The sequence below is a fragment of the Mesoplodon bidens genome (assembly GCF_964165515.1).
Source record: "Mesoplodon bidens genome assembly, chromosome: 11".
In the NCBI taxonomy this organism is placed as follows: domain Eukaryota; kingdom Metazoa; phylum Chordata; class Mammalia; order Artiodactyla; family Ziphiidae; genus Mesoplodon; species Mesoplodon bidens.
In genome coordinates this window covers 100,687,996-100,714,170 of record NC_138167.1, presented here as the reverse complement: position 1 = coordinate 100,714,170, position 26,175 = coordinate 100,687,996, and positions in this window count along the sequence as shown.

Genomic DNA, 26,175 nt, shown 5'->3' with positions numbered 1-26,175 from the left:
TTCTTTCACTATCGATTCTCCTCTTTGGGGATCTCATACATTCTAATGGCTTTGCTTGTCCAGATTTGAACTACTAACCTTCCCTCTCTTCCACCAAACTATATTTTCTGGTTTCATCTTTATTTGTTCAGTGATAACAAGATGCAACCTAAGGGCCAGGATAGAGTACTGGGATGCACAATCAATCCAGTTATATCCACGATTTATTTCATAAATTGCTCAAAGTTTTATAACTTCTTTGCTCCTAATTATAACTTAAGTGTGCCCTCCCATCTCAATCCCTATACTCATCACCTTGCTTTTGCCCTATGTAGATCACCTGGAATATTAAATTTGCCTTTTACTTGGACTTTCTACCTCCAATCTTGCTCTCCTCCAATACATTCTTTTTACTTTTCCCAAAGTCATTTTTTCACAAATGCAAATTACACAGAAAACTTAGTAAATATTTGCTGAAAGAATACAAAAGTGCACAAAAGATGCACACAAAAAAAGAATACAGACCAAGGCAATTTTTCATATTTCAAAGGAAGAGACAAACATGAGACCTCCTTTGTCAATAGCCAATCTCATTTTTAATAATGTCCTTACCAGTTATTCTATATATGTCTAATCTCCACCCCATATTCCTGTATTTATGGCATCTAACATATGTCTTACGTTTAGTTCTTCAGGAGTCAGTTATTTTTTATGCAGGGGTTTTTGGGGAATGCTCTTAAGATCAACACCTGTAAGAGAAGGAGGGAACTGGGGTAGGTTGGAGACGGAAGTTGGACCACAATGAAGTTGTAACAGGCTTCAGACAACTCCACAGGGAGATCTAGAGCTGGGATGGCCATTCTAAATTGTCCTGAATTGAGGCAAGAGAACTGGGTCTTTGTAGCCCTAAACAGACCAGTCATTGGATGTGGGCTGCTTAGTGTGCCCCCACTGAGGGTGCATAACTTCTAGTGAAGTAGCTCCTCGTGTCAATGGAAAGCTATGAGCCACCACCATTCATACTACTGGTAGCTGGCGGAATGAGCAGGGTCCCTTACCCTAAGAAGGACCGTTCAGTTTTCTGATGGATGACTCACTCTCTTCCTCCCACTGTAAAGGCTCTCTCTTTAACTTCCTAAACCCCACGCGAAACAACAAACTCTCTAGAACTTTCTCTAACACCCTCTGGCCACCAGCTAACCCACTCATTCCAGAACACGCAGAGGACAGAATTATTTCACAATCACAAGTGTCGTTTAGTTAAATACCCTCTTGACCCCTAATGCCCTGCAGCTTACATCACAGGCTGCTGCCACATCACGTCCAAAGCACCCTTCGGTTGGCCTTTCCTGTCCTAGGCATCTTCGTCCCCGAGCCATAGTTTATCTGGACTTTTGTCATGCCCAAATCAACAATGGCCTTTTTTATTTGTTTCTGTAAGTAAAATCAATTTTATTAATAAAGATCTTTCTACATGTGCAGAGCAAATAATTAATGAATTCCAAGGAAAAAACCGACATACAGTGAAATTAGAAGTATCCCAGGCTGACAAAAAATAAATAACTAATCCCTATTTTGCACACATTCTTCTCTCTGTTTAGAGCTGCAGAACCCCTCCTTCTTCAAGAGGCACCTTATAACTCTCCCTTTTGTAAAGTCTCTCCGGTGTCTTCAGGCAAGATCAAACACAATCTCTTCTGTGTTTTCACTGCTATGTTCATCAACACTATTAGAATATTCAGTGTTGTATTTCCCTAATCTGCTTAAATGGTGCTCTCCCTTTCTATCTTAACTTCGGTAATATCAGTGCTGCCATATTTGCCAACACAGAGTAACTGCCAGATATAAGTTCATTGAATAAATGAAAGAATAAATGAATGACATAGTTTTTTCATTCTAGCATATACATTTGAATATCAAGTAAGCAAATATGGCAAATATGCCTAAGAGATTTGTGTAGGAGTATGTGTCGAACATGCTTTCTCTGTTTTACTTGTTTGCATTCTTTTTTTCCCCATCACTCAGAAAGCTGGAGAATCTATTGTTTCCACCTACAATTCCTCCAAATGCTTGAAAAAAACTAAATGTATGAGCAATATTTTTCAAGCAATGATCTAGCAGCAAATCACTATATTGAGACATTAAAAAATTTTTCTAAGATTATATCTTTTGTGTTATAATCCCTGATTCAGCTATTCCTCCCTATAAATGCTATATACTTATGCTTATATATTTTTGTTTGATCATTGAATAGCTACTTGGATACCTGTGACTTTCAATATATCTTACAATTATAATGTAAACAATAATAAAATATATTATTCAACATACCTTTTCGAAAGCTTCCTGTAGAAATCAATTATTTAAACAAATATTTTATGTTAATGTCTCACACTTCTTTTACAGTATTCCCTACACTAACACATAATATTACAATTTTCATAGAAAATTATCAGAATTAACCACATCTTTATCTTTGTTCACAGTAGTCATAATAAGCCCAAAACTCAGCTTGTAACTACCTCTGAGCAGAAAGCTCTCTCAGCTCTATTATCAAAAGTGTCTACAGGGCCTCCCTGGTGGCGCAGTGGTTGAGAGTCCGCCTGCCGATGCAGGGGATACGGGTTCGTGCCCCGGTCTGGGAGGATCCCATATGCCGCGGAGCGGCTGGGCCCGTGAGCCATGGCCGCTGGCCCTGCGCGTCCGGAGCCTGTGCTCCGCAACGGGAGAGGCCACAACAGTGAGAGGCCCGCATACCGCAAAAAGAAAAAAAAAAAAAAAAAAAAAAAAAAAAAAAAAAAAAAAAAAAAAAAGTGTCTACAACTTGACCACTTTTCTAGTTCCACTGTGATAGCACTAAACAATGTCACAATCATCTTTTTCCAGGATACTAGAAAGGTTTCTTTCTGCTTCCAACCGTGGCCTCAGATCTTCTACCAGATATTTAAAAAATAATAATTGGGACCCTCCATAAGAGCTATATATGTTGTAATGATCTGTAATGTATATGATTGTAGAACTTCCTTTTTTGTTTTCTAGACCAAATTTTGACATCATCTGGCCACCATTATACACTGAACATCTTTGAGAAACCTTTATCCAAGAAAAAAATTAGTGTTGTTCTTATTGTTTTATTTTTAAATGGGAGAAATATATGTATGTGTATTTATAGCATGAGGAGAAGGATCAGCTGGATTTAGAAACATTAAAAGTATAAGAGGGCTTCCCTGGTGGCGCAGTGGTTGAGAGTCCACCTGCCAATGCAGGGGACACGAGTTCGTGCCCCGGTCCAGGAAGATCCCACATGCCACAGAGCAGCTGGGCCCTGAGCCATGGCCACTGAGCCTGCGCGTCCGGAGCCTGTGCTCCGCAACGGGGGAGGCCACAGCAGTGAGAGGCCTGCGTACCGCAAAAAAAAAAAAAAAAAAAAAGTATAAGAGAGACCAAATAATTGGTTACACACGTCCAGAAATATTTGATAGGCTTAAAATCAATAAAAAGCTAAAGTGTTTACCATTTCAAGAAGGAAACATCTAGAGACATGAGGGAGGAAAATTATGTGTTGAGAATGTGGTTAGACTTTAATATTCCCTAGTTGTAAACTATGTAATAGGATAAATTATTCAAACACTTTAAGTCTCAATATTCTTGTCATTTGTCATTTGTTCAACAAATATTTATTGATCATCTGTTATGTATTGTCACTCTATACATGGGGGAAAGTAGTAAGGATATTTGCACTGATTTATTTTATAATCTTACTGTAATTGGGACAAAAGAATTACAATGAGATTATGTTTAGAGCTAGGATGGGAGAAGTACAATGTGTTATGGAAGCAAAAGGGTGGGGTATATAACATATGATAGCGGTCAGAACAGCACTCTTGAAAGACTAGCAAGAGAAAAAGAGACTTGAATAAAAGTTTGACTTTGGAAAAGATGCATTGTTATGAAGGTAAATATAGTGCTGCAGAAAAACCAAACAGTATATGCAGAGGCCTAGAAGAAGACAGAGTTGGTTAAATACATATTAAATACAATAATTTAAAAATCATTAGGGCTGCATCACAGCGTGTCAAAGCATAGAATTGGAAAAGATTAAGTTGGAATGGTAGGCAGAAGCTAGATTAAAAGACTACATAAGTCAAAGACTACGTAAGTCAGTACTTAAAAATTGATGTGCATAGAAATCATCTGGGATCTTGTTAAAACCTAGATTCTGAGTCAGTACTTTTGGAGTGGGGCCCTAATATCTAATAAGCTTACAAGTAATGCTAACACTGCTGGTCCATTTGCTGGCCCACGTTGAGCATCAAGGATTTAAATCAAGTTCAGGGGTTTGAATCTTATATCTATCCCCATGAAGACTCATTAATAAGTTTAAATAGGAAAGTAACTTGATCAAATCAATCTGATTTTTTTTCATAAGATCCTTCTCATGCCTTATGAAGACTGGATTAGAAAGTGAAAGGTCTGCAGGTAGGGAGACATGTTAAGAGGCAATTATAATATTCTAAATTATACAAGTATCTGAGAGATGATTGTAAACTTGGAAAGTCACAGTGGGGATAACAAGATAAATTTAGTAGCTAGAATCAAGAGAAAACAGTAATAAATTGAATGCACGTAGAGAGGAAGGGAAGCACTAAGTATGATGCCCAATCTTATGGTTAGAGCAAACGCATGGAGACTGATGATAATAATGATGTTCGTAATAAACAGCTAAATGTATTCAATATTTATTACATGCCATGCACTAATATTTATGCTTTTAAATTAGTTCACTCACAAAACCCCATGAGCAAGGTTCTATTCTATTTCCATTTTACAGATGAGGAAACTGAAGCATGGGTTAAGAAATTCAGAATTAGTAGAGCGCAAGGCACAAGACCAATTTTCAGAAAATGGCTATTATTATTCTTCTTCAAATGAATCTGGAGTTGGAAAAGAAAATGATTGAATGAACTCTTTCCTGACGATGCCCAGTTTCTTGATAGTATGGGAGGCAGAGTCACTCTCTACTACAGAGAAATAAAGGTTGGGTGTGGAATGCATGCCAGTGAGGAAACAATCAACAAAGTGAAAAGGTCATCTATTGAATGGGAGAAAATACTTGCCAACTCTATATCTGATAAAGAGTTAATGTGCAAAGTATATAAGAAATTCCTACAACTCAATAATTTTTTAAAACCCAATTAAAAAATGGGTAAGGACTTGCATAGATATTTCTCCAAAGAATACATACAAATGGCCAAATGGTCTATAAAAAGACACTTAACATCACTAATCAATAGAGAAATTCAAAACCAAAATGAGATATTACTTCGTACTTGTGAGAATGGATAGCTTTAAAAGTTGATGATTTCCACAATTCAAGCATTCAAGCCTTCCTTATTTGCTTTGTGCTCATTTAGTTCACAGATTGAGTTCAGTAGAGAAAACTATTTTTCTATTAGTGTACAAGAAGAAAGCCTGATAATCCCTTCAATTTGAAGGAGCGTTCCCATGAGATGAAATTTAATACTTTGAATTATTTTACTTTACATGTTTCTGACAACTACTGGATATGCTTAATTATTGGGCAACACAGTGAAACTGGAAGGATTAGTTCCTTCAAACCAGTTTCTAATTTATCTTAATCTCATTTTAATGTTTTCATATTTTATAACAAAAGAAACCAGCATGCAAATGTGTGTCATATGCTTACTTCCCATTCAGAAATACAATTTCATATTATTACCGACTTTCAATTGAGCTTATCATCTTACCCTAGACAAAGTGATGGGAAAAAGTCCTTCTTGAAATTTAGAGTTGAATCCAAAAAAGGCATTCTGTTTCCTATGTGATATGAGAGGGAAATTATTAAATAAGAGAAATATGTAGATAGGTAGCTCTTTTGACGGTGCATTAAATATGTGCTTAATTCTGTACATTTTTCTGCTTTATTTGATATTATTTATTGATATACACTTTTTCCTTACTGTTCTCCTTCACCCCTCTAGGCGGTCACAAGACACCGAGCTGATCTCCCTGTAGTATGCGGCTGCTTCCCACTAGCTATGTATTTTACATTTCGCAATGTATATAAGTCAATGTTACTCTCTCACTTCATCCCAGCTTACACTTTCCCCCTCTCTGTGTCCTCAAGTCCATTCTCTACGTCTGTGTCTTTATTCCTTTCCTGCCCCTAGGATCATTGGAACCATTTTTTATTTTAGATTCCATATATATGTGTTAGCATATGGCATTTGTTTTTCTCTTTCTGACTTACTTCACTCTGTATGACAGACTCTAGGGCCATCCACCTCACTACAAATAACTCAATTTTGTTTCTTTTTGGGCTGGGTAATATTCCATTGTATAAATGTACCACATCTTTTTCCATTCATCTGTTGATGGACACTTAGGTTGCTTCCATGTCCTGGCTATGGTAAATAGTGCTGCAATGAACATTGTGGTACATGACTCTTTTTTTTTTTTTTTTTTTTTTTGCGGTATGCGGGCCTCTCACCGCTGCGGCCTCTCCCGTTGCGGAGCACAGGCTCCGGACGCGCAGGCCCAGCGGCCACGGCTCACGGGCCCAGCCGCTCCGCGGCATATGGGATCCTCCCAGACCAGGGCACGAACCCGTGTCCCCTGCATCGGCAGGCGGACTCCCAACCACTGCGCCACCAGGGAGGCCCTATGACTCTTTTTGAATTATGGATTTCTCAGGGTATATGCCCAGTAGTGGAATTGCTGCGTCATATAGTAGTTCTATTTTTAGTTTTTTAAGGAACCTCCATACTCTTCTCCATAGTGGCTGTATCAATTTACATTCCCACTAACAGCGCAAGAGGGTTCCCTTTTCTCCACACCCTCTCCAGCATTTGTTGTTTGTAGATATTTTGATGATGGCCATTCAAACCATTTACCATACATTTGCCAATAGTGTATATAAATCTTGGTTAATCCTTGACAATTTTATAGGAAAATAGTATTTAATTGTTGTTTTCTTTGAAATTCTTTGATTATTAATAAAGTTAAATATTCAGCAAATCTGTTTATTGGTCCTTTGTGTTTCCACTTGAAAGAGGTTTTTTCATGTCTTTCACACGTTTTTGAAAGGACTACTTGTCTTTTCCTTACTAATTTATTTAATAAATAAAGGTATCTACTTAATTTATTTCTATAGTTTCTTAAAAGTTTATAAAATAAACTTTTATAGTTTATTTAGTTTAGTGATGATAATTGACCCACAAAATTTAACTTTAACATTTCATGTAGTTTTTAGTTGTTTTTCTAGAAAAGAAAGGCACTTGTTTTAGGTATACTTTTACTTTTCTTGTCTTTCTTTGGTATTTGACCCACATGATCAGTAAGCATTAACTGGATGCTGAACAAATTACTTGTTGAACAAACATTGGCAATCAGTTTTCTTACTTACTGACTACATCAGCTACCTGAAGTTTACATTTAATTGAATTTAACCTTTTTTCTATTGTTTTGTGGAAATATAGGTCTGCAGAGTAAAAAGTTCTTCGAGTTATCTGTGATAATCATAACTGATGAACTATAGTGAATTATTGGTTTTCAATACCACATAAATTAAAGTCATTATTAAATAAAAATGAACTCTTTCTATTCAAAGAAAAAGAAAAAATAAGATAATATTTTGCATACATCATGTGGTGGTTTTCCAATTCTTTGATTCTTCCTCCCTTACAAGATGGAATTAGTCTTTCCTCCTCCTGAACTTGGGCTTGTTTTTGTGACTGCCTCAAAGAATAGAATGTAGAGGAGGAGATACTGTGTGACTTCCAAAGACAGGTTGTAAAAGCCATGCAGGTTCAAGTAATTTCTCTTGGAACGTTCACTCTGGGAGCCTTCAGCCTCCATGTTGGAAGTACAGCTACATGGGAAGAGAGAGAAAGAGAAAGAGAAAGAGAGAGAGAGAGAGAGAGAGAGAGAGAGAATGGCTTGAAGAGCCTTAGCTATTTGTGTCTTTCCAGTGTACATGTCAGACATATGAGTGAAAAAAAACTTTGAAATGATCCCATCTTCAGCTGCCATCTGCGGCACCCATATCAGAAAGACCCCAAATGAGAAATGCTTATAGCTCAGTCAACCCACAGATTTGTGAACAAAATAAATGATAAAATTTTAAGGTATTTCTATAAGGTGGTTTGTTACTTAGCAATAATCAGACACATGGCAAATAGTTTCATTAAATGAAACAATTTAAATTTTTCATTATATATTCTACTGAAATGTCTTCTGTCTGAAATATTAAATGCCATCTTCTAACACATTTTCTTTCTTGTATCAGAAGTACCTCAAAATTAGACTTAAACAATTCTGGAGGGTGGAGGACCAATTAGACCAGATGTATTTAAATTAAACTTTTAAAGTTTTACATTTTATACAAGATTATTGAAAATAACGACCATCTTTATTTTGTCACATTTTTAATACTTAGGACCTTTAAGATGAGAAGATTTTTTTTAATTAAATAAATAGAAACAGGCATATATTTCAAGAAACAAGTAGAGGGACTTCCCTGGTGGCGCAGTGGTTAAGAATCCACCTGCTAATGCAGGGGACATGGGGTTGATCCCTGATCTGGGAAGATATCACATGCCGTGGAGAAACTAAGCACATGTGCCACAACTACTGAGCCCATGTGCCACAACTACTGAAGCCCGCCTGACTAGAACCTGTGCTCCACAACAAGAGAAGCCACCACAATGAGAAGCCTGCGCACCGAAACGAAGAGTAGCCCCCACTTGCCACAACTAGAGAAAGCCCACGCACAGCAATGAACACCCAATGCAGCCAAAAATAAATAAATAAATAAACTTATTAAAAAAAAAACAAGTAGAAATTTGATTTATTGTCAAGAGCTAAAACCACATTCATTACAAAAGAATGTTCTTTAAGTTGACATTTATGAAGGAAAAACAAAAATAAAGAGTCGATACATAATTTTTTTAGTTGTAAAAAGCCTTTGTTTTCCTTTTCCTTTAATATATATTCAAAGGTAGCAATAGAAAATAAACTCAGCAGAAAAATTCAAATATATTACTTACTCTAGGCTTGGGTGTAACAAGGTAAAAATGTCAATTAAAAATTAGGAATTACTTTGACTCTTTCCCAGTTCCTTCATCATCCTGATTCGTGAAATTTTTAATAATTCAAGATTTAGTTTATTTGTGGCTTTGCTCCTAGTATTATACTGTCTCTGACCACAGAGGTCAAAGAGCTTTATGAATGTTTTGCTAAAAATGTCTTCCTGCTTTTTACAGTTGCATTTAATTTGGCATAAAAACATGACCTTTTACTCAGCAGTATAAATGAAGAATGAATAGACGTTACCATAAATTAATGGTCTTGGCTTTGCTTAGTTAATCTTACAATGAATCCATTGCCAACTATAATTTAGGAGGGACAAACTGATTAAATGAATCCAGTTGGGGAATTTTACAGAAAGAATAATAATTTAAAAAGATGAACGTTAACTTTCCTTTATTTTTTCCCTCTTTTTTTTTTTTTTTTTTTTTTTGCAGTACACGGGCCTCTCACTGTTGTGGACTCTCCCTTTGCGGAGCACAGGCTCCGGACACGCAGGCTCAGCGGCCATGGCTCATGGGCCCAGCCGCTCCATGGCACGTGGGATCTTCTTCCCAGACCAGGGCACGAACCCGTGTCCCCTGCATCAGCAGGCGGACTCTCAACCACTGCGCCACCAGGGAAGCCCTTACATTTATCTTTAAACTGCTTCTCTGTAATGAAACCGTTTAAAGATTGAATTAGGGTTTATGGGCTTATAAGAAATTAGAACTTGGAGGTGATGATATTAAAAACTCAAAATAATTTTGGTAGGAAGGATCAAGTGATGCAAAGTGTACTGATAAAATAAGAAAGATGAACAGCCAAATCAAAGAATAGGCATACGACTTAAATAGACATTTCTCCAAAGAAAACATACAGATGGACAACAGACACATGAAAAGATGCTCAACATCACTAATTATTAGAGAAATGCAGATCAAAACTGCAAAAAGTTGTCACCTCACACTGGTCAGAAGGGTCCTCACCAAAAAGTCTGTAAATAGTAAATGCTGGAGAAGGTGTGGAGAAAAGGGAACTCTCCTACACTGTTGGTGGAAATGTAAATTGTTGCAGCCACTGTGGAGAACAGTATGGAGGTTTCTTAAAAAACTAAAATTAAAGCTACCATACGACCCAGCAATCTCATTACTGGGCATACATCTGGAGAAGATAAAAACTCTAATTCCAAAAGATAACATGAACCCCAATAACATGACCCCAAGAGATAACATGAACCCCATAGCAGCATTATTTACAATAGCCAAGACATGGAAGCAACTTAAATGTCCATTGACAGATGAATGGATAAAGAAGATGTGGTGTATATATATATATATATACACAATAGAATATAGACTATTACTCAGCCATAAAAAATGAAATAATGCCATTTGCAGCAACATGGATGGACCTAGAGATTATCATACTAAGTGAAGTAAGTTAGAGGAAGACAAATATCATATAATATCACTTATATGTGGAATTTAAAAAAATGATACAAATGAACTTATTTACAAATAAACTCACAGACATAGCAATCAAACTTACAGTTACCAAAGGGGAAGTGGGGGGAGGGATAAATCAGGAGTTTGCTATTAACAGATACACACTACTGTATATAAGATAGATAAACAACAAGGACCTATTGTATGGCACAGGGAACTATATTCAATATCTTGTAATAACCTATAATGGAAAAGAATCTGAAAAAGAATATATATATATATATATATATATACACATATATGTATGTATGTGTGTATATATATATATATATATATATATATATATATATATATATATAAAACTGAATCACTTTGCTGTATATCTGAAACTAATACAACATTGTAAATCAACTATACTTCAATAAAAATTGTTTGTTTTGGAAAAAAAGAGATGAAAAAATCCAGACAATAATTTTGAAAAAATGGTAAGTACAAAATAGAATATAAAGCATTATAAGTAATAGTAAGTGAAAGGGGATGAATTCGATGAGGAAAGCAATATTTTGTGTAATCCTTTCATCGGCCAATTTTCATCTCTTCTATTAATTCAAAATGAACAAAATCAATGTCTACATCTGCTATTCCACATGCATTATTTTCTCATTTGACACAGGCTCTCCATTGCTCCTTAAATGATCCATATATGTTCTTGCTGCTGAGAAATCACTGGTGTGCTTTCTCTCTAAACCAAACACCTCCTTGTTCCTTTAAATCCTGCATTTCCTTTTCCAGGCCATGCCCCAAGTCCTCTAATAAATCTGTATCTATCACTCCAGCCTTAAAATACTATACTTCTTTCAGTTATGTCATTTAATTGGGTTTTGTGTAGATTATTTTTTAATTTATGAGGACTCGCTAAGCTTTAGTTTTCTCATCTGTAAAATGGAAATAATAAGACTAACTTTAGAGGGTTCTTGTGAAAATGGAAAAAGCTTGTATAGGTGTATAAATATAGTAAGTTTTATGTCAATGTTATTTTTATCATAATATTAACCTTGTATCATCATTTATGCTTTTGAGTATATGTCCTGCTTCAGCAAATATAATGTAGACCATTGAATATTTGCTGTGTTTTCAGTATGTTTTTCAAGGAAAGTGTTCAATAATGTGTCACCATCATTTTCCATGCCCAGTTTTGTGTACCCTATCTTTAAGTGGTCTATTTGTTCTATTTTGAGCTTTGTTCCTCTTATTTCTCTACACTGTACCAAGGAAGTATGATACAAAAGGCCATCAGCTGAAACTCAAAGTTGCTCTCCTGCTATATCATAACTCACAGAGCAATTTCCTCTGCATGTAATCTTTTCTCCATCTCTACAATCAAGTCTTATTGTTCAGTGTTTTTCCTTGCTCAGTTCTAGAATGAGTAGAATCTCATATATTAATGTTAGCTTCGGGGAATTCTAGTTGAATCATTTATAGATAAATTCAGGCTATAAGCATATATTACTTTTTTCTCTCTTGGAGGACTGGTAATTGATGTGGGATTGGATGGCATAGTTCAATGGAAAGGACCTAGTTGACAATCATACAGAGGTATGTTAAATTTCAACTCTCTTATCATATAACCTCAGAAGAAAAGCTCAGACTCTGTACCTCACCTAACACATTATTGAAAAAAATATTCAAAATATTGATCATATCTGGTAAGAAATTATTGATTTTTACATTTGTGGCACATCCTCTGACCAACTGTCAAGAATATAAAATGCAAATGCTAGGATACATTTTGTTTCTACAGGATCATGGGCCCTCTTTTGCAATAGTTGACTTTTGATTCTGGATGCCTGTGGTGTCTCCTCTCTGGAAAGTTTCACTTTCCAGGTCTTGCCTATAACATGTTAAGGTGATTGATATCTCCTATCTACTCACATAAATAATTTGGGGGACTATCTTAGGCTTTTGGCTTTATGATTGTGTAATTTATGTATTTCTAAATAACAGATACTCCAAAACTTAATGGCTTAAAATGACAGAATTTATTCTCCATAGGTCCTCTGGCTTTGGGTTTTTCACAAGGTTGTAATGAAGATGTCAGCCTGTGCTGCAGTCATCTTAAGGTTTGAGTGGGGGTGGATACTTTTCCAAGATTATTTTCACGTTGTTGACAGGATTCATATCCTCATGGGCAAGCAGACTTTGGTTCTCAGTTCCTTACTGTCTGGTGACCAGAAACTACCCTTAATACCTCTCCATGTGGCCCTTTCCATAGGGCAGCTCAGAGTTTATTTCATCAGAACTTGCAAACAAGAAGGCAAGAGAGAAAGTAAGAGCAATATAGAATTCAAAGTCCTTTTAAAATTAATACCAGAACTGATATCCTATTTTTTTGCCATATGCTATTTTGTAGAGGCAAGTCACTTGATCCAGTCCACACAAGGGTATGGGTCTGAGAAGGCAGGAGTCACTGGGAAGGATTTCAGAAGATGCCTACAACAGTGATATTCTGTTAACACAACTTTAGGAGGTTAGTTCAGTTAAACAACGGTTACTAAGGTGCATAATATGTGTCAGGAAGTAGACTAGAATAAAATGATGAAGAATATAATGCCTGTCTCAGAAAAGTTCATAATCTATTTTGGAAACCAATGGGTCTGATTTTATCATGCACAGGCTACTATGGGAAACTAAGATTCCTAGTCCAGTCTATGAGGTCAGAAAAAGCTGCCCAGTGGAGGTAACTGAGTTAATTTTTGACACATAAACGGTGGAGAAGGGACGGCATATCAGAGAAAACAGCTATACAAATGTACTAGGGCATGACACAGGACAGTACATTATGGTGCGTGTTCATAAGTGTCCATGCTGAGCTCTTCAGAAGATGTCGCAGCACAATACATTCCTTCCAGCATGTGCACAAAGAGCTCTACAGTAAAACCATATTAGGCGTTATGAGTTCTTTTCTGCTCCCTCTCCCCTGGCTCATGGTGAGCTCTCCTGCTCCTTAGGAGGAGATGGTTACTCTAGAACTCTAGAACTTATTGCTCAAAACTGACAAAATCCAAACTCAGCCTCCCAGGGGAATTGGCAATAATCACAAATTATTTCCCCACACAACCCTCAAAGTCTTTGTAGAGACTAAGTGCCACTAGCAGTCATAATACCCCTGCTTATTCTCATAAGCAAACATTCAAATTAAGGTATAATCATGTTAGACAATTTCCCTATAGGTAGGAATTTTTACATTTGCACCAATTATAAAACCTATTAATGTTGCAGAAAAAGTTTTTTAATGAAAGAAAAATATTAAAAATAAAACTATTAAAAAGAAAAAATTCACAACAAACTTGTATGAAACAACTTTAAGTCTTTTCTTTATCTCTGAAGAAGTTTGTGTGTTATTGACTATCCCTGCTTGAAACATTCTCTTCCTTTGGTTCTTGGGACATAATCCTTTGCTGATTTATGTCCTTCACCTCTGAGTGCTCATTTTTGCATAAATATTTCCAGGTCATTTATAAATCAGTAGATGCTAGTGCCTTGGAATGAAGCCAAATATCACACATTTACCTAACCTTAGAATTTAGGAAATAAATCTAGATTGTATTTGACTCATTTCAGTGGAGAGAGGAGTCTCCCTCTTTCTCAGAGATGAGGGTTTTCCTTGTAAATGTAACTATTTCCTTTTTGCAGATCTGCTTGTTGTGGAAAGTTTTAAGTTTTTATATCTACTAACACCAACTTGCATATGGTTCTAGAATTCCATGGTATCAATTATTTCCCCATAACTCCATGACTTAGCTACAGGGCTCCTGGGGTTATGAGCAAGAGCAGAGACACAAAGAACTGGCAGGAAACAGTGGTCTTTATCATCACAAAATCTTTAACCACCAACCTGTGCTTTATATTTTTAAGGGAAGACAAACTTTCTATAAGCATAGTAAAATTTACTATAGCCTTAGAATTAGAAGGTGGAACACAATATGGAGGAACACACTTTATCAATGAGCAGCTCAAAAATTGTAGCTAATGATTTCATCTGCCCTAATACTAAAGCAGACGAATTGCATGACCCCTCCAATTATCAAAAATTGTGTCATTAAAATGTCCAAAATTAATGGTTTTCTCAAAACATAATAACAATAAAAAATATACAAACAAACAAAGAATGCAATTTAACTTGGATTGGGGGAAGAGAGCATTTGGGGATACAGACTAAGGAGTCAGAATGCCCTAGCGCAAATCCAGATCTGTGATTTAGCTGCATTATTTTGGACAGATTACTTAACCACACTGGTTACTCAGTATCCTCTTCTGCAAAGTGGGGAAAATAACAGCACCCATCAAAGGGAATTTTGTGTGAATCAAGGAGCTAATACTTGAAAAAGAATGAAAGGGCAGCTGGCACACAGATGGTGTGATAAGCTTGAAAGATTAAAAATAAAATATATCTTCAAGAGATCATGATCGCTACTTTCAAATAGTAAAGGTAATAGTTAAAAATGACTTAACAAAAACAATGTTGATTAAGACTTTGGAGGTCCCTGGGGCATGGTGATTATGCTCTTGACTGCAATCATTTCCTTACTAAGGATTTATCTGTCAGCAGTAGCAGCTGAAGTGGGCAATTATCCACATTAACTCCTCTACCAATGTTTATCATTATTGTTGTGCTAAAACAGGGTTGAGGAATTCATTTGACAAAATATAAAGACACGTCACCAATTCGATAGCTTATATATAAATAAAATATAATATTTTACAGATTTTTCTGAAATCCTCCTTTAAATTCCTTTTTAATAAATCTCTTTTATAAAATGAATAAATGATTGTAAGCAAATTTCAAGAGCCCCTTCAAAATATTACAGATGTGACACCTAAATAAGTTTGGTTTTTCCCAAGGAACTCTCTATGTCATTAATTATAGAAAATAGTGTCCTTTTTTGCTATTACTATTATGGCCTGAAGTATGGTGCAAATACTCTCACCACAAAGTGAATGATGAGGGAATTTGTTTCAGAGATCTAGTGTGGACACAGAGTGAACACCATCTGTTCTCAAACTACAAGGCTCCATGAAGGTCCATGCCTGTATTGTTCATCACTGCATCCTCAGCCCTTATCATACTATTGTCTAGCACACAGCAGGAACTCACTAAGTATATAACAAATGAATTAATGCACGTTTAGCCTGTCCTCGTCTAAGGCTCAAATTTTCCAAAGAAATCCTTGTTTCTCTGGGTGGAAGGAAAGATTATTTTCTTTTCCTTTTTCTTTTCCAAGTCATTCTCATTTCATTTTTCATGTCCACCTCAGTAATATTCAATCCCCAATGTCATCTTTCTTTCATCCCAGTCCCGTGTATTTCCATGGGGTATTGCCTTTCTGATAAGTCATGTAATCATTCCAACTACTTTATACCTCTGAACTCTAGTCCTCTTTTTATTGACAACTCTCAGTTATCAGTGATGATAGAGAAGAGCTGATAAAGACATTAAATGACATGTAATTTACAAATCTGCATCTTAACTGTTTTAACCAAAAATCTTATTTGAAAAAATGACTGGGATTTCTTCCTCTCATCTGTATTTTGCCATTCACCTTGTTAGAAATGCTACTGAGAAATGGGTGGGAGGGGGGAGATATGAAAAAGAGAAGACCAAAATTAATAATTTACTGAAATGTTGAGAGCTTGAGTTCGATTATTATGACAAGATGATCTTAACATTTTTGTTCATTCATGTTTTTTTTAATCTGTGTCTCATATAAAGTTGTGAGAATAGCAGTAGTTGGTCATTGAACATCATAGATGCTTCATATGGGCCATGATTCAAATTATGTATTTTAATATGATCCTCACCACCACCACCCCTAAACACAGTAAACTTGGCAATAAAGACAATGAATACCATAAAACTACTGGAATTACCTGCCTCTGAGAATTGTGCTAATAAAGAAAAAATTACTAAAACCTGAAATGTTCTGATTATACTTGTCAGGATCTCAAAGAGATATTTACAGTGATAACCATTCGTTTGGGTAAATACCCCAAAGTGGAATTGATGAATCATGTAGTTGTTCTATTTCTAATTTTTTAAGGAACCTCCATACTGCTTTCCACAGTGGCTGCACCAATTTACATTCCCATCAACAGTGTACAGATTCCAATTTCTCTGCATTCTTGTTATCTTTGGGTTTTTTTTTTTATACATCCTAATTGGGGTGAGGGGATATCTCACTACTTTTAATTTGCATTTCCCTCATGATTAGAAATGTTGAGCATCTTATCAAACACCTGTTGGTCATTTATGTATTTTCTTTGGAAAATATCTATTTCAGTCCTTTGCCTATTTTCATCTAATTATGTGATTTTTAAAATGTTGAATTGTAGGAGTTCCTTATATATTTTGGATATTAAACCATTAATCAGATATAGGGTTTGAAATTATTTCCTCCCATTCTACAGGTTGGCTTTAAACTCTGTTAATTATTTTCTTCGCTATAGAGAAGCTTTTTAGTACAATGTAGTCCCACTTTTCTACTTTTGCTTTTGTTGCTTGTGCTTTTAATGTTACACACAAGAAATCATCACCCAAACCCATGTCAGGATGCTTTTCTTCTACGTTTTCTTCTAGGAGTTTTACAGTTTCTGGTCTTACCTTTAAATATTTAATCAATTTTGAGTTGATTTTTGTGTATGGCATAAGATAGTTTCAATTTTATCCCTTTTCATGTGGCTATCCAGTTTTCCCAAAATAATTTATTGAAGAGAGGATCATACATCATGACTGTGAGATATATCCCTGGGATGCAAGGATGATTCAACATGTGAAAATCAATTAATGGGATATAACATATTAACAGAATGAAGGACAAAAATCACATGATCATTTCAATAGATACAGTAAAAGAATTTGACAAAATACAAACTCTTTGATGATAAAGAGTCTTAAAAAGCTAGCAATAGACAAAACTTACCGTGACATGATAAAGACCATATATGAAAACCCCACAGTTAACATAATAGTCAATTGGAAAAGCTGAAAGCTTTCCTCTAAGACCAGGAACAAAGCAAAGATGCCCACTCTTGCCATTTCTATTTAACATGGTACTGGAAGCCTCCGTCAGAGCAATTAGGCAAGAAAAAGAAATAAAAGGCATCCAAATTGGAAAGGAAGAAGTAAAATTATCTCTGTCTGCAGATGACATGTACTTATATATAGAAAACTCTAAAGACTCCCCCAAAAAACTATTAGAACTAATAAATTTGGTAAAGTTGCAGCATACAAAATCAATATACAAAATTTAGTTGTGTTTCTATACATGAGGAGTGAACTATCCAAAAAGAAATGTTAAGAAATAATCCCATTTACAATTGTATCAAAAAGAATAAAATACTGAAAAATAAACTTAACCAAGGTGGTGAAAAACTTGTACATTGAAAACTACAAAACATTGATGAACGAAATTAAAGAAGACACAGATAAGTCAAAAGACATCTGTGTTCATAGGATGGAAGACTTAATATTGTGAAAATGTCCACTCTACCCAAAGCTTTTTATAGATTCAATATAATCCCTATCAAAATTCTAATGGTATTATTTACAAAAATTTTAAAAAATCCTAAACTTTAGGTGGAAGCACAAAAGACCAGAAATAGCTTAAGCAATATTGAGAAAGAACAAAGCTGGAGCCATCATATTTTCTGATTTCAAAATATATTACGAACCTACAGTAATTACAACAGTATTATACTGGCATAAAAACAGACGTCTAGACCAATGGAACAGAATAGAGAACCCAGAAATAAACCCATGGTTACACTGTCAACTGATCTTTGGCAAGGGTACCAAAAATACACAATAGGGAAATGAGAGTCTCTTCAACAAATGATGTTAGAAAACTGGATATCCACATGTAAAATTATTTAAATATGACCAGTTCCCTGCTGCATCATTGGTCATTTCAAAAAGTACAAGTAATTTAATTTGCATAGACATTAATGACGCTTACTTCTTAAATTGTCTTTATATCATCTTAATTTCCATCCCAGTAATAGTGGTATGACAGTGTCTGCTTTGCATAAGCTGAAAATTTAATAATTTGGAGTGTCAATCCATTGCAAAACATTCCAGGAAAATGTACATGGTAAAGGGACTATCTTAGAGGAGACCTTACAGATGGCGGAGGAGTAAGACGTGGAGATCACCTTCCTCTCCACAGATACATCAGAAATACATCTACACGTGGAACAACCCCTACAGAACACCTACTGAACGCTGGCAGAAGACCTCAGACCTCCCAAAAGGCAAGAAACTCCCCACGCACCTGGGTAGGGAAAAAAGAAAAAGAAAAAACAGAGACAAAAGAATAGGGACGGGACCTGCACCAGTGGGAGGGAGCCGTGAAGGAGGAAAGGTTTCCACACACTAGGAGCCCCTTCGCGGGTGGAGACAGGGGTGGTGGGGAGAAGCTTCGGAACCACAGAGGAGAGCAAAGCAACAGGGGTGCAGAGGGCAAAGCGGAGAGATTCCCGCACAGAGGATCGGTGCCGACCGGCACTCACCAGCCGGAGAGGCTTGTCTGGATGGCTGGGTGCTGGGAGCTGAGGCTCTGGCTTCGGAGTTCAGATCCCAGGGAGAGGACTGGGGTTCGCTGTGTGAACACAGCCTGAAGGGGGCTAGTGCGCCACAGTTAGCTGAGAGGGAGTCCAGGGAAAAGTAAGGACCTGCCTAAGAAGCAAGAGACCATTGTTTTGGGGTCTGCGAGGGGAGGAGATTCAGAGCACCGCCTAAACAAGCTCCAGAGATGGGCGCAAGTCACAGCTATCAGCGTGGACACCAGATACGGGCATGAAATGCTAAGGCTGCTGCTGCAGCCACCAAGAAGCCTGTGTGCAAGCACAGGTCACTATCCACTCCTCCCCTCCTGGGAGCCTGTGCAGCCCGCCACTGCCAGGGTCCCGTGATCCAGGGACAACTTCCCCAGGAGAACACATGGCGCGCCTCAGGCTGTTGCAACGTCACGCCGGCCTCTGCCAAAGCAGGCTCGCCCCACATTCCGTGCCCCTCCCTCCCCACGGCCTGAGTGAGCCAGAGCCCCCGAATCAGGTGCTCCCTTAACCCCGTCCTGTCTGGTTGGGAACAGAGGCCCTCAGGCGACCTACATGCAGAGGCGGGGCCAAATCCAAAGCTGAGACCCGGGAGCTGTGCGAACAAAGAAGAGAAAGGGGAATCTCTCCAGCAGCCTCAGGAGCAGCAGATTAAATCTCCACAATCAACTTGATGTACCCTGCATCTGTGGAATACCTGAATAGACAACGAATCATCCCAAATTGAGGAGGTGGACTTTGGGAGCAACTGTAGACTTGGGGTTTGCTTTCTGCATCTAATTTCTTTTGGTTTTATGTTTATCTTAGTTTAGTATTTAGAGTTTATTATCATTGGTAGATTTGTTTATTGATGTGGTTGCTCCTTTTTTTATGTATAGATATATATATTTTTTTCTTTTTTCTATTTTTGTGAGTGTGTATGTGTCGGCTTCTTTGTGTGATGTTGTCTGTATAGCTTTGATTTTACCACTTGTCCTAGCATTCTGTGATTTCGTACTTTTTGTTGTTGTTGTTGTTGTTTACTACAGTTTTTAGTGCTTGTTATCATTGGTGGATTTGTTTTTTGGTATGGTTGCTCTCTTCTTTCTTTTTTTTATTACTTTTAATTTTTTTATTTTTAATAATTAATTTTTATTTTAAATACTTTATTTTATTTTTTTTTTCTCCCTTTTCTTCTGAGCTGTTTGGCTGACAGGGTCTTGGTGCTCTGGCCGGGTGTCAGGCCTGTGCCTCTGAGGTGGGAAAGCCAAGTTCAGGGCATTGGTCCAACAAACACCTCCAGGCAAAATGTACTATCAAACGGCAAAAGGTCTCGCAGGGATCAGCATCTCAATGCTAAGACCCAGCTCCACTCAACGACAAGCAAGCAACAGTGCTGGACACCCGATCCCAAACAACTAGCAAGACAGGAACACAACCCCACCCATTAGCAGAGAGGCTGCCTAAAATCATAAAAAGGTCACAGACACCCCAAACCACACCACCGGATGTGCTCCTGCCCACCAGAAAGAAAAGATCCAGCCTCATCCACCAGAACACAGGAACTAGTCCCCTCCACCAGGAAGCCTACACAACCCACTGAACCAAGCTTAGCCACTTGGAGCAGACACCAAAAACGACGGGAACAACAAACCAGCAGTGTGCAAAAAGGAGACCCCAAACATGGTAAATTAAGCAAAATGAGAAGACAGAGAAACACACAGCAGATGAAGGAGCAAGGTAAAAACCCAACAGACCAAACAAATGAAGAGGAAATAGGCAGTCTACCTGAAAAAGATTTAGCAGTACTGATAGTAAAGATAATACTAAATCTTGTAAGTAGAATAGAGAAAATAAAAGAAATGTTTAACAAGGACCTAGAAGAACTAAAGAGCAAACAAACAATGATGAACAACACAATAAATGAAATAAAAAATTCTCTAGAAGGAATCAATAGCAGAATAACTGAGGCAGAAGAACGGATATGATCTGGAAGATAAAATAGTGGAACTAACTACCGCAGAGCAGAATAAAGAAAAAAGAATGAAAAGAAATGACGACAGTCTCAGAGACCTCTGGGACAACACTAAATGCAACAACATTCGAATTATAGGGGTCCCAGAAGGAGAAGAGACAAGAAATGGTCTGAGAAAATATTTGAAGAGATTATAGTTGAAAACTTCCCTAATATGGGAAAGGAAACAGTCAATGAGGTCCAGGAAGCACAGAGAGTCCCATACAGGATAAATCCAAGGAGAAACATGCCAAGACACATATTAATCAAACTATCAAAAATTAAATACAAAGAAAAAATATTAAAAGCAGCTAGGAAAAAGCAACAAATAACATACAAAGGAATCCCCAAAAGGTTAACAGCTGATCTTTCAGCAGAAACCCTGCAAGCCAGAAGGGAGTGGCAGGACATATTTAAAGTCATGAAAGGGAAGAATCTACAACAAAAATTGCTCTCATCAGCAAAGATGGCATTCAGATTTGATGGAGAAATAAAAACCTTTACAGACAAGCAAAAGCTAAAACAACTCAGCATCACCAAACCAGCTTTATAAAAAATGCTAAAGGAACTTCTCTAGGCAGGAAACACAAGAGAAGGGAAAGACCTACAACAACAAACCCAAAACAATTAAGAAAATGGTAATAGTAACACACATATCGATAATCACCTTAAATGTAAATGGATTAAATGCTTCAACCAAAAGACACAGACTGGCTGAATGGATACAAAAACTAGACCCGTATATATGCTGTCTACAAGAAATCCACTTCAGAACTAGGAACACATACAGACTGAAAGTGAGGGGATGGAAAAAGATATTCCATGTAAATGGAAATCAAAAGAAAGCTGGAGTAGCAATTCTCGTATCAGACAAAATAGACTTTGAAATAAAGACTATTACAAGAGACAAAGAAGGACACAACATAACCATCAAGGGATCAATCTAAGAAGAAGATATAGCAATTGTAAATATTTATGCTCCCAACATAGGAGCACCTCAGTACATAAGGCAAATGCTAATAGCCATAAAAGGGGAAATCGACAGTAACACACTCACATAGTAGGGGACTTTAACACCTCACTTTCACCAATGGACAGATCATCCAAAATGAAAAAAAATAAGGAAACACAAGTTTTAAATGATACATTAAACAAGATGGAGTTAATTGATATTTATGGGACATTCCATCCAAAAATAACAGAATACACTTTCTCCTCAAGTGCTCATGGAACATTCTCCAGGATAGATCATATCTTGGGTCACAAATCAAGCCTTGGTAAATTTAAGAAAATTGAAATCATATCAAGTATCTTTTCCAACCACAACGCTATGAGACTAGATATCAATTACAACAAAAAAATCTGTAAAAAATTCAAACACATGGAGGCTAAACAATACACTATATAATAACCAAGAGATCACTAAGGAAATCAAAGAGGAAATCAAAAAATACGTAGAAACAAATGACAATGAAAACACGACAACCCAAAACCTATCAGCTGCAGCAAAAGCAGTTCTAAGAAGGAAGTTTATACCAATACAGTCCTACCTCAAGAAACAAGAAACATCTCAAATAAACAACCTAACCTTACACCTAAAGTAATTAGAGAAAGAACAAAAAAAAAAACCAACGATAGCAGAAGAAAAGATATCATAAAGATCAGATCAGAAATAAATAAAAAAGAAATGAAGAAAACAATAGCAAAGATCAATAAAACTAAAAGCTGGTTCTTTGAGAAGATAAACAAAATTGATAAACCATTAGCCAGACTCATCAAGACAAAAAGGGAGAAGACTCAAATCTACAGAATTAGAGATAAAAAAGGAGAAGCAACAACTGACACTGCAGAAACACAAAGGATCAAGATATTACTACAAGCAACTATATGCCAGTAAAATGGACAACCTTGAAGAAATACAGAATTTCTTAGAAAAGGACAACCTTCTGAGACTGAATCAGGAAGAAACAGAAAATATAAGCAGACCAATCACAAGCACTAAAATTGAAACTGTGATTAAAAATCTTCCAACAAACAAAAGCCCAGGTCCAGACGGCTCCACATGTGAATTCTATCAAACATTTAGGGAAGAGCTAACACCTACCCTTCTCAAACTCTTCAAAAATATAGCAGAGTGAGGAACACTCCCAAACTCATTCTATGAGGTCACCATCACCCTGATACCAAAACCAGAAAAAGATGTCACAAAGAATGAAAACTACAGGCCAATATCACCGATGAACGTAGATGCAAAAATCCTCAACAAAATCTTCACAAAGCAAATGTTTCTAGAGAAACCTTTGGGTACAATGAGACTTTTGGAAAAAAATAATTTGATCCAGTTTCTTTTTATAGATTCTCACCATGGGGAAGGGATGATTTCTGCTACCATCATGCTCACCTGGGATGAAAGACGACTAGAGTTTGCTAGCAAGCCCTGTTACAACTATGGTTATATCTTCCTTGCATTCTTAGGATGAGACTGTTTTTATATGGTGAACATATTCCAAATGTAAACAAAGAAAAATTATGCTGAAAGCTGCTAATGTTAAGTTTAGAGCTTGCAGAAAATAACAGCTAGTGAAGAACAGCTGCCAGAATAAGACATTTGTACTCATAGAGATGATTTTTCTTATAAAATTTGAAAGAAATTGTAATGATGAATCATGAGCCCTGATATAAATAAATTATGACTGCAAATTGCCAGATACAGAAATATTCTCATTAAAGTCCATTGTCTTTGAAGACAAAATTGCCTCATTTATTATTTCAGTAGACTCAATCCAATTTAGAACAATTAAAGCCTGCATTATCAAGCATGCGTGATATGCACTGAAAATACATTAAAAAGAGAAACAGGTGCAGTTCCAATTTAATAGGATCAATCACTGACTATCTACACTACGAAGCATGCAACTTTGTTGTGGAAACAATTTAGAGTGTCTCACTGAATGGATGCCAATTTCCAATCAGCCTAGGACAATGTGGCATTATCCTAAGCCAACTGGTTCATTCATTCGTTTATTCATTTATTCAATAAACCTTCTACATTTCTACTGCACCCATTACAGATAAAGCAATTGGCCAAGCATGATAGGAAATGCAAAGTTGATAAAAGCATTGTCATTTAAACTCATGTGTATTCTCTAGGAGAGTTGAAATATTGGGTGGGCCAAAAAGTGCCTTTGGTTTTGTAAGTAAAAATAAAAGACACATTTTTCATTTTTGCCAAGAACTTTATTGAACAACGTATTCACCCTTTTGTTCCACTACCTTCTGTCATTTTTCAGGCAACTTCCCAAAACTTTTTATCTTTTTGAGCAAAGAACTGTTCCAGGTGCCTTTTACAGTCTTCCAGGGAATTGAAAATTTTTCCATTAAGAGAATTTTGAAAAGACCAAAATCAATGGGAAATGCAAAGGTGAAATGTCTGGTGAATACAGCGGATGAATCAGACCATCCCAGCCAAGCTGTAAGTTTTTGCCTGGTCATCAAAGAAACATGCAGTCTTGCATTATCCTGATGGAAGATTATGCGTTTTCTGTTGACTAATTCTGGACGCTTTTCATTGAGTGACACTTTCAGTTGGTCTAATTGGGAGCAGTACTTGTTGGAATTAATCATTTGGTTTTCTGGAAGGAGCTCCTAATAGAGGTATCCCTTCCAATCCCACCATATACACATCACCTTCTTTGGATGAAGACCAGCCTTTGGTGTGGTTGGTGGTGGTTCATTTCACTTGCCCCATGATCTCTTCCATTCCACATTGTTGTAGAGTATCCAGTTTTCATTGCCCATCACAATTTGTTTTAAAAACGGAACGTTTTCATTACATTTCAGTAGAGAATCACATGCCGAAATATGCTCAAGAAGGTTTTTCTCGCTTAACTTATGTGGAACCCAAATGTCAAAGCGATTCACATAACTAAGCTGGTACAAATGATTTTCAATGCTTGATTTGGATATTTTGAGTATGTCAGCTATCTCCTGCGTGGTATAACGTTGATTGTTTGCATTACTGTTTCGATTTGATTGCTATCAACTTCAACCGGTCTACCCGACCATGGAGCATTGTCCAGCAAGAAATCTCCAGAACAAAACTTCGCAAACCACTTTTGACGCGTTCAATCAGTCACAGCACCTTCTCCATGAACCGCACAAATCTTGTGTGTTTCAGTCGCGTTTTTACCTTTCTTGAAATAATGAAGCATAATATGCCAAAAATGCTTTTTTCTTCCATCTTCGGTATTAAAATGGCTACACAAAAATTCACCAATTTTGATGCCTTTTTAAAATGCACGCTGATATGACAGCTGTCACATACAATCTAACAAAATTGTTTCATATGAAGTTGAAGACAACGAAGTGCTACTAACAGAAAAAAACTGAACGAACCTTTTGGCGCACCCAATATATGTACTGAAATAAAGGTAATTTAAGATTGAAACTGAGTTACACATGTAGTGCCAAGAAGTTGAAAGGAAGCGAAACTAAGTTTTTGATTGAAGAGGCCAGGGAAACCTATGATAAATTGACATTATGTGAACTGGGGACTGAAGACTGTAAGATTACTACATTTTTTTAATATTAAAGAAGAATATTACAGGTGGAACCAAGAGTGGAAAACAGAGCAAAGAGGGAGTAATAGTGAAGAGTTCAATCTAGAATGATGGAGAATTTAAAGTAATTTGTGGTAGATAAGACTGAAAAAGTCAGCCAGATCAGAAGCTTAAAATCAAGCAAATGGTTCTAGATTCATATTAGGCACAATTGAGAGTGTGCAAACACATTAATGATGTGATCAGAATGAGCAGGAGTGTATAAGAAGAGTTATGCATGTTCTAAGTACTGGGGTAAACTTTAAAAGAATAAAAACAGGGCTTCCCTGGTGGCACAGTGGTTGAGAGTCCGCCTGCTGATGCAGGGGACATGGGTTTGTGCCCCGGTCTGGGAAGATCCCACATGCCACGGAGTGGCTGGGCCCGTGAGCCATGGCTGCTGAGCCTGCACGTCCGGAGCCTGTGCTCCACAACGGGAGAGGCCATAACAGTGAGAGGC